Source organism: Cupressus sempervirens, chromosome 7 (assembly GCF_028749045.1).
Source record: "Cupressus sempervirens isolate cs-2001-9-10 chromosome 7, ASM2874904v1, whole genome shotgun sequence".
NCBI classification, from domain to species: domain Eukaryota; kingdom Viridiplantae; phylum Streptophyta; class Pinopsida; order Cupressales; family Cupressaceae; genus Cupressus; species Cupressus sempervirens.
Window position 1 is genome coordinate 505,109,781 of NC_143124.1, and position 16,372 is coordinate 505,126,152.

Here is a 16,372-nt window from a genome sequence, read left to right on the forward strand (position 1 = left end):
CTATTCATAATGCCCCATTTGGTTGCTTAAATTTATTATTTGGTTTTTACTTTTGTCTTCCATTTTTTGGCCAAAATTGGATGAAGTATCTTCCAAAAAAAAGGTGGAATTCGAAATCAAAACCAAGTTTTGTGTTTTATGAATTTGTTTTAATAAAATTGTCATGTCTGTGATTTTTTGCGATTTCTTGTTGGGCAAGTTTCTCTTTGACGATGACTGTGGCTTTGGGTTTCTCTGCAATGTTTCAATCCATCTCCCTTATTCCTTCACATTGTATTCTAATTGTGAGGGGATGATTTGAGGAAACAGGTGTTGAAAAACAAATCAAAATTGTATCTAAAATTTGCACAACCTAGCTATATAGCTTTGTAAAGGATAACAACAATGGATTCTGAATGCCGACAACAACTATACAGACTAGTTGAGACAATGGATCAGCCTGATGAACAAAATACAGTGGAAATTTTATAGCTTGCAAGTGAAGTTTTTAGTGGAGAGCAAGGATTATTCCCTCATCATCAACTTCAAATCCCTTCGAATAAGCAAGGCTAAATTTTTTTTGTCATTCTTGAGACATTTTTACTATTAGATCATTATTTCCTTTGCATTGTTCTTAGCCGATGGCTGTGGGGTTTCTCTGTTTTTGACAACGGGTGCATTTGAAAATAATTCCAATTCTAATGTCTAAATTGGCAACCAAACGAAGAATATGGATTTGTATATTCATCTTCTATTGCAACCAAACAGTTCAACTATCTTCCAAAAATGCAAAACCAGATTTTTGAAAACTTGGTTATGAGATAATAAGATTTTGAGCCAAATTCCTCTTCCCCAACCAAATGGAGCCTGAGTGTACATACATCAGATAAACCAAAATATCGATAGGGTTTGAGCGTGTATGCTTGTATAACTGAAGTTTTGAAAATGATTAGAATTCTGATTTGGGTACTCCCCTCTACCATCTAGATACAAAGAAGAAGATAAATCTTCTTCAAGTATCGCACACTTCTAGTCTTCTCTTGAATGTGTGGGGCACTACAGATGCGTTGTAACATTTTATTTTCTTGTCAACTCCTTTATGTTACTACAACAATCCAAATTCCCATACACCTCTTCCACCATGACTAAGACAATGGTCATGCACTGCAGGCAATTTTTGGGGTTCAAATTCTTAATTAAGATTGTAAGACGACACCCATTGCAATTACAGTAAAAGGAAAAGGGTGAAAAATAGATAAAAGAACTAAAAAGTATAGACAAAATTGAATATTGTATAACAATAAAATGATGGTTACATAGACACAAAAAAGTTGAGTTATACTGACCTATCAACAATTTTTTTTTTAGATGACCTCAATTGAAGCAAATCTTTTTGCCCACATATGGTTGGATGAGACAATCTCGCCAAATTCTTGAGATATATAATCTAACAAACTAGATGATTTTCATGTACACAGGCTTGTATGGAATCCCTATCTTTTTTGGAAGTTAAGATACTTGATGGCCCAGCCAAACAGCAAGGCAAAGCCAACAAAGAGGCACATAATCACTAATGCTGCAATTCCTAGAAAGTCATGTCTGATTCCAAAATAAGTTTCTATGAACTTCGACACTGCTAGCTTTCCATCTGCTGTCTCAAAATCTGTATCTACATCACCCAACTGAGATCCAACCAAACCATAAAGTGTCCAAGAAATAGGGGTGAGCCAGTAGTACCATCTCCACCACACAGGAATTTTCTGTTTCAAATAGAACAGGCTTGGTTGCATTATTAAACATCAGAAACTGCTTCAGATTTTTAACTATAATAAGTAAAAATTGCTTGAACCAAAAAAAAAAAATTGTAGTTCAAAGTTTTAAAGAGATAGGCTTACAGGCCGAGGAATGAGAAAGCCACAAAAGAGATTCCATGCAGAATAAAATGCAGATGAAACAATTGCTGCAACAGAGAAGTTTGGAGTCATGGCAACTATCACCATCCCAAAGAAGGTGAAATATAGAAACGTGAAATACATGAAGAATAGAAACTAGAAAAACTTGATTGTCGTCCACTCAAATGCGACCATGGAATAGACCAAGAGAGCGTAAATTATGGACTGCATAAGCACATAGGGAAACTCTATTGCCACCTACACGAATAAACGAGACTGTCATTTGGTTAAGTTGAGGTTGCATAGAAAACACAATATAATAAAATTATGTAAATACCTTTTACTGTACCTGTCCAAAGGCATAAGGGAATTCTGAGTACATCGCAACAGCTCTTTCTCTATAGACTACAGTCCGTTTGACATCAACCACAGGTTGCACACTTGATGAATTGCTTACTCCAATGAAAAGAACGGAAGAATAAATTGCTCCCAAAATATTAAATAAATCTTGTTGATTGCCTCTGTCAAAACAAATAATAAACTGTTTATAAGATCTTAAAACAGAAATAAAGTTTCAAGAACGCCTTGGAGAGCTTTTAGAAATATTATATTTTAGTAGAATCTTCCCATGGAAAATATTGTAGCGTAACTTAAAAATCTAAATTTTTTTTTGTCGATGTAATTTGTTGGTATAACAGGTGACTGCTGTTTTGGAACATGTTCTAGTTTAGTGGGCAAACACTAAGAAATTGCTGGAAATTTGTAGAACTCAACTCAGGTGGGTTCTATTTGAGCAAAGCAAATCTTTTATACCAGTCAAGAGAAAAACCAACCTCTTTGTCCCGAGGTCCCAAAATATCGTCCCAAATATCAGTGCAACCACTGTGCTAAAGAAAAACCTCACAACACCATAGTGTGGATTTCGCCAGTAAGACATAGACTGCTTCCATAAGCATGCCATGCATTGAACCATGAAAGACCGTGCATACTTTGTTGGAAAATTTAGATCCTTCGAGTCTGGAGCAAGGCTGCTTAGTTCTTTAATTAGGGATTGATTCAATCTGAAAAATAGAAAATGATGTTAGCAATTACATGACAATTTTTCACTTTTTATGAGGACTTATTAGTGATATATGGGTGAGAAAAGTTCCTTCTAAAGGAACTTCCAATCATTATGTACATACTCATAGAGTGCAGATTGTCTGTATATATTCGCGAAGTCTACCCCAAGACTTTCCTCAGTAGATATAGAGGTTACTTCAAGCACCCATGTTGCTGGATTATAGCCTTCTTTAATTGGTGGAACACCTTCAACAGCCTAATTAGTCACACAAAAAATATAAATCATTACTCTTTCTAATGGCAACAAATAGAAAGTGAACAAACGCAATTGATAATGGTTGGAAAGGAAGGACCATTCCTTTTTTCTGAAATATCGAGTGCTGAATATCATTCAGTTCTCTATCATGGCTTGAAGTTAGACTTTCTCTTCTCTCTGACAAATCTGCATGGCCTGAAAGATATTCTACATTCTGTGAATGAACAATGCTAACTTTTTCATATCATAACAGTTGAAATTATAAGTAGTGTTTATGATCGTGGAGTTTCAACATGTTACAATCTCTTTGATCTATTTGTCAATCAATTTCTAGAAATTTTATTTGAGAAACTAAAAATTTTCAAGTTTTCATCCACAAATTAACACACGTTCATTGGCCTCTCTAATACTTTTTAGTTACAATGTTCTCTTATACGAGGCGCACAATTTATATTTTAACATTCAACCACCTTCAATTGCTACGTTTGGAATCGACAATTGCATTTTCAACATGAAATATATGTTTCTTTCGAAGTGTTGAATAAGACATTCGTATCTTTTCCAGTGGCAGGTTAACACATCCATAAGTACGCAAAAGGCTTACAAGAAAGCTCTAGCTTATCTTGTTACCTTTCTAAATTTTAATTTTAAATCTATCTAAAATGAGGAACTTGTTTTTGAGCAGACTGGAACTTCACACGCAGTAAAGATTTTGAGTGGAGATCATGACATACCTCTGGATTTTACAACCGATGTCAAATCAACAGACTTAAGTTGTTCTCCATGGTTGCTTTCTCCAGTTCTGTTTACCTGTTTCTCTTCAATAATATCCTCAGATAGTACAGCTTGTGATTTGCTCAACGCTGTTTATTAATAAGATTCTGTTAGAGCCCGTTGTAGATGTAAATTAAAAGGGAAATAAGAAAAAGATAATTAAATCTTAACAAAATCCAAGACTCACGATTGAGGTATGCTAGAGCCAAGGTAAATAAAATATTAAAGATTATACAAAACCCAATTAGTGCTCCAATACCAATCCAATATAATCTAGCTTCGGCAATTAATCCACGAGCTTCTATTATTTCATGTCCCAATGTCTTGTTTGAGGTAGTACTGCTTGGCTACATACAAGTAATATATATGAGATGAAATAAAATGTTTAGTATGATTGTCCACTCTTGATATACAATGATCCTTTTAAATAAAGGAAAATTCACTTACTTTGTTCCATCTGGGAGATAGAAATTCATTGACAACAAGGGCATTTTGGCTGTAAGACAATGGAGAACACCAATATGCCCAAATCCACCAGTTGGGTACGTCGACTGTTTCAACATAATAAATCCTCATTTCAAAATTTGCTATCATAACTAAAATGTTCATGAAATTTGTTTCCTTCAATGTAAATAATAAGGTTTGTAGAAATCAGGAGACTATATACCTCGGGAAACCACAAATCCTCCAAGGAGGAACACGACAAGATTAGCAAATGCTCCAAAAGTTTGTGAGATGATCATGTTTCGACCCAATGATCCCATGAACTTGAAAAGTCCCATTCCCATTTGATGCAACCAAAAGAGGAGAAAGACTTGCTTAAAGCATCTGCGAGCAAAAGAAAGGATCTCTCAAAATGAGTACAGCCTGTTGCAATGCTTCTTTGATTATTATTTTTTCCCATACACAGCAAAGTATATCGGTCAAATTATACACTACAAAGTATACTGGTCAAATTTCTGACATCTAAGGCCATTTGTCACAAAGGAAAAGTAACATTAGATAAGCTTAACGCATCAGCACGTTATAAAATGTGGCTTCTTTAGAATATGATTTGATCAGCATTTCTAGAAATGATTGTTTACGAACTAGTTTACAGGATATCTAGCACAAGTAAAGAGTCGTATACTAGATCTATTTATCATTGTAAAACAACGTTGAAAATACTAGATAACGTGCAGCCAACTTTCAATATTTTATCTAGAACGAAGAGTGTTTGCATTATGGGTAGAAATGAATCATTTAGCATTCATTGTTTATTAATTCTATGAAAGAAGAAAGAAATTAAATTTCATCTATTAATTAGAGAATTTTCTTACGGGAAGGGGTTGTTGTCTTGATTTCACACCAGGAATGTAGTTTGAAGTGTAAGCAAACCCATGATTTGAGAGTAGTTACTATTGTAGTTAAAACCTTTTAGGTTGCTATGATTTGAGTGGAGATGTCATTAAATGTTAGGAGCTTAAATATATGCTTGAATATGCTTGTAGTTAATTGTTATATTTTTCATTATAACATTACCATACAAACTATTGTAAGTGGAACAGTTATCTTTCTACACATCACCATTGTCTATGCAATAGAAATAGAGAAATACAAGACTTACCTATCAGCCTCTGGTGCAAAACCAATAGTATAGTATGTAATGAAAACCCATATCACTGCTTCTACCAGAGAAAATGGGATCTTCACTATCCAGTTTGGTATCGAATATGCCCAAGCTAGATATAATAGTTGGTCTCTTTGTTTGTAGAAAATTGTAAGCTGGACAACTGTCATTGCCATTTTTGGTATGCCATTGAACATCATATGGATTAAACCAAAGAATAGGGCACCCATGTAGAGATTTCCATCAGTAATGGTCCGTTGGTGCATTTCTGTGCGCAAAAATATTGTTGTGGTGATTGCCGCTACAACTACAATCTGCGTTACTTGTTTGTCAGAATTTATTCTCCTTTCTTTCACAAAGTTTAATAAGAGAAATGCTTAAGTTCTTCAAATTTGGGATTCTGGAGATTCACCTATCCTGTTTTGAATATGTAAACAAAAGAGTTTCTCTTCATAAGGAGCACTTCTCTAGAGTAGCAAACTTTGAGCATGTTCATTCTACTAACACCATACCTAGTAGATGTAAGGGTGGTAGCATGGTTCTTTGTTTTGTCATATGGATGTGACAACTCTTCGATAAGACTCTTACCAACATGAAATGAGCGGAAGGCCTCTGCAAATTCCTTGACAGGTATGTAGTGATACGGTTGATTTGTACCGGCCCAATATTGCCTTTGGTCCTTTCTTGAGGTTACCTATTCAAGTAAAACAAAAAGCATGGTTAATAAATTTGATACTATTAAGAATTTCATTCGTTAGCAGTTGCATCGTACATAGTACTTGATCACTTTGGTACCAATTGGCACCTAAAATGGATATATCATGTGAGAAAATGGACTGAATCTTTGTGATGTGAAATCAATTGGCGCCTAAAATTCAGCAGGCTCTACTAAATGAAGGATCCCACACTTACTTCCTGCAAGAAATCAGCTACTCCTTTCCTGTCAGGGCATTTGAAACCCATGGAATCGAAAAAGTCAAGCACACGTTCTCGAGGTCCTTGATAAACAATCTCTCCTTTAGACAATAAGATGATGTCATCAAATAGTTCATATGTTTCAGGAGCAGGCTGCAGTAGAGAAATCAACATTGTGCCATCAAGAACATGGACAAGTTGGCGCAGACACTTGATAATTTGGTATGTTGTAGCGCTGTCCAATCCTGTTGAAATTTCATCCATAAACAAAGCTTTGGGACGAGCAACTAGCATTTCCCCTGTAAATGTTTAATAACAAACACAAAAATTGCATCTTTTAGTGATATAATTTCAACTTTCGATGTTTCAAAACTTCTAAGGAACTTTCCTTGTAAAACACACCTGTGGTGACTCTCTTCTTCTGACCTCCAGAGATTCCACGGCGCATTTGATCTCCTACTATTATATCAGCACAGATGTCCAGTCCTAGAAGTTGAAACAAATCAAGGGTACTATTATAATCTTTAAAATTTGAATCTTATTAAGCATTTGTACTACCTAACATGGGACTACTGAAATCCAACCTTTAACACATAATCTGTGACAAGGCTGGTCTTCTGGCCTTCAATTGCAGTTTCCTGTAACCGTTACATAGATCAAATGTCAAACTTGGCATAAATTAGAGAGCAGATCAATTCATTAGGAACTCTTAATCAAAAGTATATGTTTGGTACCAACATCTACCTTCATAAAGATGTCAACATCTAGATCTGGTTTGATGTTTGCCTGCTTCTCACATCTAGAAAGTTCTTGCAGGAGATCTGTGAGAACCACGTATATTCAATATGGGTACAGAAATGATAAGACAATACAATTGTGAGTAATTTCTGCAGAAGCACTCACCATATCTTGACCCAACTCCTTGGCACTTGCCAGAAAAATCAAGCGTTTCCCTCACAGTCATTTCTGCAAAATGCAAATCATGCTGGCTAATGTAAACAGAACTTCTTTGCGGCACGAATTTTGTTAACGAGTGTCCATTGTAGGTAACGTTGCCACCAATCTGTAAAGAGAAAGCTAGTGTTATAAATATCTGAAAATACATGCAATCTCCTTAATATTTGCTTTATAAGATATTTCGTGGTTGACCAATACTGACTTAGGTGGGGAGGACTAATTACTGACAACAAATGCATCCACACATACTGACAGAAATTCACAACCATCCCTCTATAGAACAAATCCTTTCTCTAACCTATATAAATATATAGAAATTTACTCACTTTGCAACTGCGGTCAGGTTCTCCAGCCAAAGTTGTTAGCAACATAGTTTTACCAGCACCAGGTGGACCCAGAAGAAGTGTCATCCTGAAGAGATCAATGAAAGGTTATAAGAGATAAACAAGTGTCACAATTCTACACTTTGCACATCTTCAATTTCAAAGACGATGAACTCACCGTGAAGGCTTTATGATGCCACTTACATCATGAAGAATAGTTAAAGTTGTCCTTTTCAAACGAAATATGCGCAGATAGTCGAGAACACCCTGCACAACAACATCGATTGCAATGTAGTTAATTGAGAATATCTTAAATTCTATTACATTATAATCCTCCTGCAAGAGGATGTACACGAAGTGCTCTAACCAGACAAGCTACCATCAGATACAGGTCCCATTCCCCTTTGTTCCTCAGAATCTAGTGTAAAGAAATCAAATATAATTTGTCAAGCTTAAATAAAATATTAAAGAAGTCTTTTTTTTCATTAAAATTTTTATTAAATGATAGTGATTTTTGTTGTTGTTGGTAAGCATTATATGTCTTAATTTGAACTTCAATTTAAAAATTTGTCAAAGATGTTCACACTTTAATCTTCCTCAATTTTAAAAATCTCTTTCAAATTATTATAATAGATATGTTGTAGTGTCAATTTAGGAATAAGTGTAAAAAGTTTGAACATAAAAACTAAAAATTAATAGTTGCATACTTATAACTAATGGAAATATACAACTCACATAATTAGAACTAGTAAACATTTTCACAAAATAAATCATCCAAATAAAATAAAAGGGAAAAACAAGTTCAAAGAAAATAAGAGTTCTAGATTTGCTAGTTAGGTATATGACCTCTAATAAGAGCTCTAAAAATGTTTAAATTTGAACAATATATGTGTGATCTATATATTTTTCATTAATAGTTATCTCTATTTAACTTATTACCATATGTTTTTACTATAATAAATGAATAAAATGATTTTTATTCTTAATATTTAAATTAAACAATGTTTTATATTAAAACAATATTTTAATAAGAGTACTTTTTTTACATAGATGTTTCTACAATTTTGTATTTCAAAGTATCTATTCAAAACAAAAACAAAAATCTAATTATAGCTAAAATATTTATAAATACCATTCTTATTACAAAAATATCGCTTCAATATAAATTTCAACATTAAAATATCATTATACAAATTAAATTTCTATTATAAAAATGGAATAATATTATTGTTTCAAAATTATGGCTTATATTAACTCCATTATTCTCCTATTTACCTTCTCTTCTTCCATTAGATCTCCAAAGCTAGAATGGTATTATATAATTGATCATAGATAACATGTCCTTTAAATAATTTATATATTCAATATGTTTAATAATATAATTATTTATTAGTTAGTTTTAAACCCACTTTTCCAAAATTAATACCGACTTTTTGGTTAATTATGCCTATGCATTAAACATTTATTAAATTATTATTATTATTATGTTTATGTAATGTGGGCATTATACTCAGAGTTTGGCATGTTTCGCTAATCTATTTATTTGTTTGTTTTAGACTGATCCTTATGTAGTCTATAGGATAATTAAGCCCTAAATTATGTATAATTAAGAAATCTTAAGATGGAAGCTTCGTTTCTTCCATATTCACAGTGAAGGGAGTGTTCTCGACTGGTGCATTAAGGTTTCCACCATGAAAACCAAGTAAGCTGTAAACATGAGTTCCTCGTTCATACTTCAGAGGTTTTTATGCAGCTTAGCAAGATTTTCCTTAGCTTAAGTAAAATTCTGTGGTAACTACTAGATGAAACTTCACAAGATAGATATTACCAGTGTATATGCAGCCAAGACGGATTGAATACTACCCAGTTTGCTAATTTTATATCTAATCTATACTCTTCAGATGAGCCCTAATATGTATCAGGGTTTTCATATTCAATTCCTAAAGAAAAAAACTAAAAGCTATTGCAGGCTGGTATTCCTGCCGTTTAAAATGCATTGAAATTTATCATAACTCCTTAAAATTTTTTCCCTAATCCAAATTTAGAAGCATACACTTTGTAACCTATTAATCCGATCTCAAAAAGGCAGAAAAATCCCTTGGCAGGACAGAATTTGGGCATACCTGGATTGTATTAATGGTGGAATTGACAAGCGTGGGAAGAGCTCTCTTTCCGACATAGGCCTCCCCAGTGATATTCAAATTCTCAAACCGAACTTCTATTGTAGGCATCACAATCCCCACCCTGTAAAATCCATATTAGCTATTTATCATTCATCTACTCTACTGAATCTTCATTCAAAGCAAGAAAATAAATAGAAAAGAAAAAAATTGTAACCTGGTAAGTCTTTCCTTGAGCTTCAACAAAAACTGCTCATTGTCGACCTCAGTGACCTGCAAGAGCCTCTGGATGAATTCGCCGCGAGTTTTATTGTTTAATGTGGTAACATCAACATTCTGATATCGGAGGGTACCGGTGGAGCCGACATGGCGGAGAAGGGAGCTCCGCAAGCGGTCATAAGTCGGAAGCTTTTCGAGAGCAGCCCATTTGAGGGTGGCTTCCTCCTCCGCTGCCCCCTCGCCGTAGCGGAAAGATCTGGACAACACATTGTCTTCTTCTTTCCACGATCCGCCTTCTAAATCCACTGGAACTGCCATCTTTCACCCGCTTTTCTTCCTTCCTTCGAAAATCTGGTAGCTTTCTCTGACAATTTGCACCCTGATTTATAGGCAATGAATACATAAATTCTTGCGCGAATATGCAAAGAAAATAACCGATCGCTGTATCTGAGATTTCTCGCCCTGATTTAGAGCCAATGAATACTTAAATTCTTCACAAAATTTTCGCAAAACGAAACTCCGATCCTTTTAAATGAAAATTTTTGCCCTGATTTAGAGCCAATGGATGCAGAAAATCTTCCAAAAAATTCGCAAAGCGAAACTCCGCTCCTTTTAAATGAAAAATTTCCCCCTAATTCAAAGCCTAAAAAACTACAGCTTTTTTTAAAACATTTCGCAACGTGAAACTCAAATGCTTTTAAATGGAAACTTTCACCCTAAGTCACTAAATACAGAAAATTTCGTAGAATTATCGTACATCTAATTTCCGGTCACCTTAAATCGAAAATTCTCCTCAAATTCCTCTAGAAATTTCACTTCCGGTCGCTTCACATGAAAAGCTTTCGCGCCCCCGATTTAAAGCCGATGACTTCAAAAAATTTCACGAAATTTCGCAAAGAAAAGTGTCCCGTGACCTTTAAATGAAAAACTTCACTCCGATTCAGAGGCAATGAGTCCAGAAGTTCTGCCACAACTTCCGAAAGCTAAAATCCAATCGCTTTATACGAAATATTTTGGCTGATTTAGAGGCAATTAATGCAGCAACTTCTTTCCAATGAGACTTGAGTTCGTAAACCTCAGATGCATGTTTTTCTTCATATTATTCAATTTTCGTTGGAAGTCGAAGCATCGGATGTATTTTTAGATCATTTTCCACATGTCGATCGAATTCACAGGCAACATGCAACTCACTCCAGATCGGCAGCGTTGAATTTGAGGATTATATATTGCCATGTTCCTCCTTACGACCCGCTTTCTCTCCGAATCCAGAACCAGATGAAGCTGCAGTTACGAAAATAACGACTGCCATAATCAGCCCATCGCATGCCTCTCTATTTAAGCACCGCAGCTACGTGTCATTCGCTTATTATTTCTCTCTATCTTCAATGCAATACATTGATTCTTATGTCGGCGTTACCTTCGGTGTTTTCTTTGGACTCATTTAGACGTGGAATTCTGTTTTAATTGGATTATTTGTCATTTTGTATTTTACTAACTGTTGACAATGTGGTTTTTATATCTCCAAGATACATATGTATGGAAAGAGGTATAGTTAGGATTTTGTTATGTGATTTTCAAGTTGTAGTGGTCTTTTATGTGCAATCTTTCTTTTATTATAATTGATATATTTTCATTGTAATTACAGTTTTTTTAAAAATAAAAATAAAACAATTTTCTTTCTTCTATTTATTGTATATATTTTTTCTACTCCCGCTTGTTAAGATTAAAATGTAAGTTGTCTAATAGGCCTTTGATTGAATTCTTTAATAAGTCTATTAAGATCAAATTTGGTAGGCTTGATATCATAAGCAATGAAACTAGTATCATATTGTGACCAATTTAGAGAATTGAATATGAAAAATCTTCTTAAAAAAATTGAAAAAAATTAGAATTTGATCTTCAAAGAAAAGTCAAAAGCCTATTTTTTTTCTTTCTCTAATCATTTCTAATATCGAGTACTAAAAATTGGCCAAGGTCTACACCGACACTTTTTACAAACAACTCTCTTACATTGGTGGATTGATTTTTTATTGTTTGTTTGATGGCATGTCATTCTCTCTTTTATTCAATAATTTTAATTATTTATTCCTTTTATCTTACTTTTTCTTCTAAGGAAAAATAATTAGTTGTTTAATTTGTCCCTTTTCATTAATTTTCATCAATTGAGTAAATTTTAATGTACTCTAATCCCTAATTATTAATACTTGGTGGAAATTAATTAGTTTAATTTATTTATTTACCTCACTTAACTCTTCCTCTTTCCATTTCCTTTGTGCCTTAAGTGTGTCCTCCCTTCATGTCCTCCTCCACTTAACAAACCCACTAATTAATTTCTCTCCCTACTTAACTCTTTCACTCTTTTCCACTTAAACTCCCACTTGTTATGCCTAGAATTAAACAATCACCCCTATATATATATATATATATATATATATATATATATATATATATATATATATATATATAAAATTTTATAACAATTCGATCATTTTAATACCTTTCATTTTACATTTATAGAAAACATTAGTTATCAAAAAAAATTATTCATGAATAATTTATATTAAAAATATTCTAAATTAGTAATAATATTCAATAAACCATAAAGAAAATTTTATTTATGCTAAAAACTAGCAGTCACATGTTTTTGTACATGCAACAAGTGTGTCGATAGGAGATAAGATTTAAGAGAAAAATGTAGAATGAACATTAAATAATGTAAATATAAGTTTTTTAAAATGAAAATAAAAAATTAAAATGTTGAAGATTAAAGCATAGATATAAAATTTACAATATTTAGGAAAGTTGAATATTGCTTAAGAAATGTGTTCAATATTTTACAATTAAATTCAATTTATCAAATATGAAGAAATTATCATTTAAAAAAAAAAATCCATCAAAAAATTTATTATGAAAAATTAATTAGAGAAATACAAAAAAAATAATATGAAAAATAATGACATCTCTAACAAATATTCTATTGACTAAATAAATAATAGAAAATGAAAAACAATATTTAAGAAAAAACTAAACTAATAAAAATAAATTAATAAATACTATTTATTTAAATTAAATTTATTAAATATGAAAAAAAATCATTTAAAGAAACCCATAAAAAATTCTATTATGAAAAATTAATAAGAGAAAAAAAAAATGACATGTCTAATAAATATTCTATTGATTAAATAAATTATAGAAACTAAAAAATAATATTTAAAGAAAAAATTAAACTAATATAAAAAAATTAAATTAAAATAATTTAAAAACTAAAATCTAAATCAATTTTAAAAATCAAAAGTTAATTGAATAGATCACAACATGAACTAATGTGAAGATCACAACTAATAAATAGAAAAAGAAAAACAATAGTTAAAAGTGGAGATAACAACTAATAAATATCAAAACAAGAGTTAAAAGTGGAGGGAGATAAAAACTGGCCGGTAAATAATTAATGGGAAGTATTTTCAATTTTCCAGCCAAACTCTTGCAAATTTTCTGTCAAAAATTTAATAAAAGAAACTTACAAAAACTAATAGATTAGTAATATATGTAAAAATATCAAATTATTATTTATAATAAATAATATAGAAATATTACATCATAAAGTAGTAATAGAGACAACAAATTCAAATTTACTAATCAAATTTCTAAGATCTATATCTTCTATTTAAAAATATTCTAGATTAATATGAAAATATAATAAATAAAATATATAAAAAAGGGAAGAGCAATAAATAAACATAGCTATGATAAAATTGTATTTGCTTCATGCAAATATGTAAATGATGTGAAATACATGTTCTCAAAAAGGTTTAATCAAGGCTTAAAGAGCCATTACTAATCATCTCCATTGCATGAAGATATAGTTGGGACTTAGGTTGTATATTCACGTACAAAGATTTATTTGAGGTAGAGTTCAAATAAATACTATATTGTAGGAAGAGAATGTATAAGAGTTACCCTCATGCAACATATATGAAGTTTGACTGAAGAAGACCATGCTTATCATGGATAAGATATATGAAGCTCTTGAGAAGGCTTATATGATAAAAATGTTAATGTTTAGTGTCAGAAGAAGAAAAACCTGAATTAAATGTTATTCTGAAACTACTACTAATTCCATAATCACAGAGATATAAGCATACACATATGTATATATATCAATGTACATATATATACACATACATATTCCTACATCCCTGCGATAGTTCATGGATTAACAGTAGTACTGATAACATGTTATTGATTAATCAGCGGACTTCACAATGATCAAGCACTTATATTTATTATGCTTTGTATCGGGTATCATACATATCGTGCCCTGTTAGTATCAGGTGTTTATTCTTATCATGCTCTAATTTATTATCGGGTGTTTATTATGCCTTGATTTGTTAATGCGAAAGTTTGGTTATTATTTAAATAAACATGCCTTCGAAGAGGCATGTCCCTACATGGCCCTTGGGCCACATAGAGACATGACTCTTCAGGGTCATATCTTTCACCATTATATATATGTGCCTAAGCTGCCATAGGGAAAGCATCTATCTCACGACATTCGAGTACCTACAGTCAGCAACAATATTATATAAGCATCATTCTGTTATCACTATTATTTTGTTAAACAACACTTCATTGTTAAAATTACTGTAGAAGGAGAAGGATAAACAAATATATCACCAAGATCGTTGTCATAGAAGAGCAAAGATACTTTGCAACTTTCAAGTAAGATATTCTCTGCAAGCATTTATTTGTAATTGTTTTATCTATCAGAGATCCACAATAATTAACAAAAAATCGTCATTAAAGATGGAAAAGGGGAGCATCTGGATAGTAAGCCCTCTTACAATGAGTTGCGTAGTAATATTAATAACAATCTATAATTAGTTATATAATATTGAGATTTAACCTTATTTGTGGTTTTTTCCATTTGGTTTTCTTATGGGAAAATCTATTGTTATCTTGTTCACATGTTGTGTTTGTTGCAATTTTTTTTTAGCTTATTATTTAGGGTATGAAAAGAGTAACTTGTCATATAAATTTAAGATATTGGCAATACTAATTAACTCCCATTTCAATATTAAAATTATTCAACAATAATATGTATTTTCATGTCGAGGTGCACATACATATTTTAACTAAAGATTATTATTTTTGTGATAACTAACCTTCAATTTGACATAAATTCAAATGAAGAGAAAAACATATATATCTTAAACAACCATGAACTAAATTGGCATAGTATTTTAAACTTGATGTGTATCTCAACCTATAATATCATATTTACATTTAAATCCTATTGAGGTTAACATACATATTTTGTCTCAAGTAGAAAGTTGTGGTATCTAACCACTAGTTTTAGATGATATCAAATGTGTAGAAAAAACTAAATGTTACTGACCATGAACTAAGCAAGTGTAGGTTACAAACATGATGTGTAATTCAATCTAGAAATTAAAATTCACAATCAAATCCTTTCAACCTATACACGCCTCTTTTACATAAATAATAATATTCTAATTTTCAATTGTTAATTTGAGATAACATGACGTGAGGAAGAAAATTGCATCTTACCAATCTAAAACTCAATTTATGTAGGTTGGAAGATATTATGTGTAATTAAACTTGGAAAATTCATATTTACAATAAAATCCTATCAAGGTGCATATATCATTTTTCATAGATTAGAAGATTGTGATGTCAAGCCTTTAATTTGAGATAATATCAACATGTAGAGAAAGTGACTTATCTCCCCTCCTCTAACCTCTCTCTCCCTGGTAATACAATGGAGAGTAAATATTCATGTGTATACTTCTCTCTCCCTCTCTAACCTCTATAGTTGTGTCCCTACCTTTATTCCTCTCTTCATGTATATTCCCCTCCCTCCTTTCCCCTATATATATCTCTATCCCACTCTCTATTGGATTTATGTTGTCACATAATACTACCATACTTTTTCTCTCCATAGGTTTATCTCTCCCTTCCTCTCCACTTATCTACCTCTACATGTATGTCTCATCATCCACCTCTCTCTATCCTCATCTATGCATCACACTCTCTCTTTCTTGTTAGAATATTTAGAATAACTGAGAGTTGGGGGGGGGAGAGGATCTATAAGCTGGTTGTTAGTGTCATACCAATTAAGAAACAACATTTTAAAGCCAATGTATTATTGTACTTTTAAGAATATTTAAAAAACTTTACCTTGGGTGTTCTTGCTCCTAGTCTCACACCTTTGGCAAAACGAGTACTCTGTGGTGTTATCATACTAC

General features: G+C 32.2%; 1 pseudogene across 1 annotated transcript; it reads right to left on the minus strand.

The window, feature by feature from the left end:
• Positions 1–1,357: 1,357 nt before the first annotated feature.
• On the minus strand, positions 1,358–10,440 carry LOC149547742 (ABC transporter G family member 35-like; annotated as a pseudogene). The gene is made up of 18 exons (XR_016354269.1): positions 10,105–10,440; positions 9,891–10,011; positions 7,946–8,034; positions 7,771–7,855; positions 7,391–7,550; positions 7,232–7,308; positions 7,071–7,125; positions 6,890–6,979; positions 6,485–6,786; positions 5,985–6,266; positions 5,570–5,886; positions 4,631–4,791; positions 3,287–3,384; positions 3,056–3,189; positions 2,705–2,932; positions 2,221–2,392; positions 1,875–2,129; positions 1,358–1,739 (listed from the first exon to the last, which is right to left on the minus strand). The product of XR_016354269.1 is annotated as an ABC transporter G family member 35-like (transcript).
• Between the last annotated feature and the right edge of the window lie 5,932 nt (positions 10,441–16,372).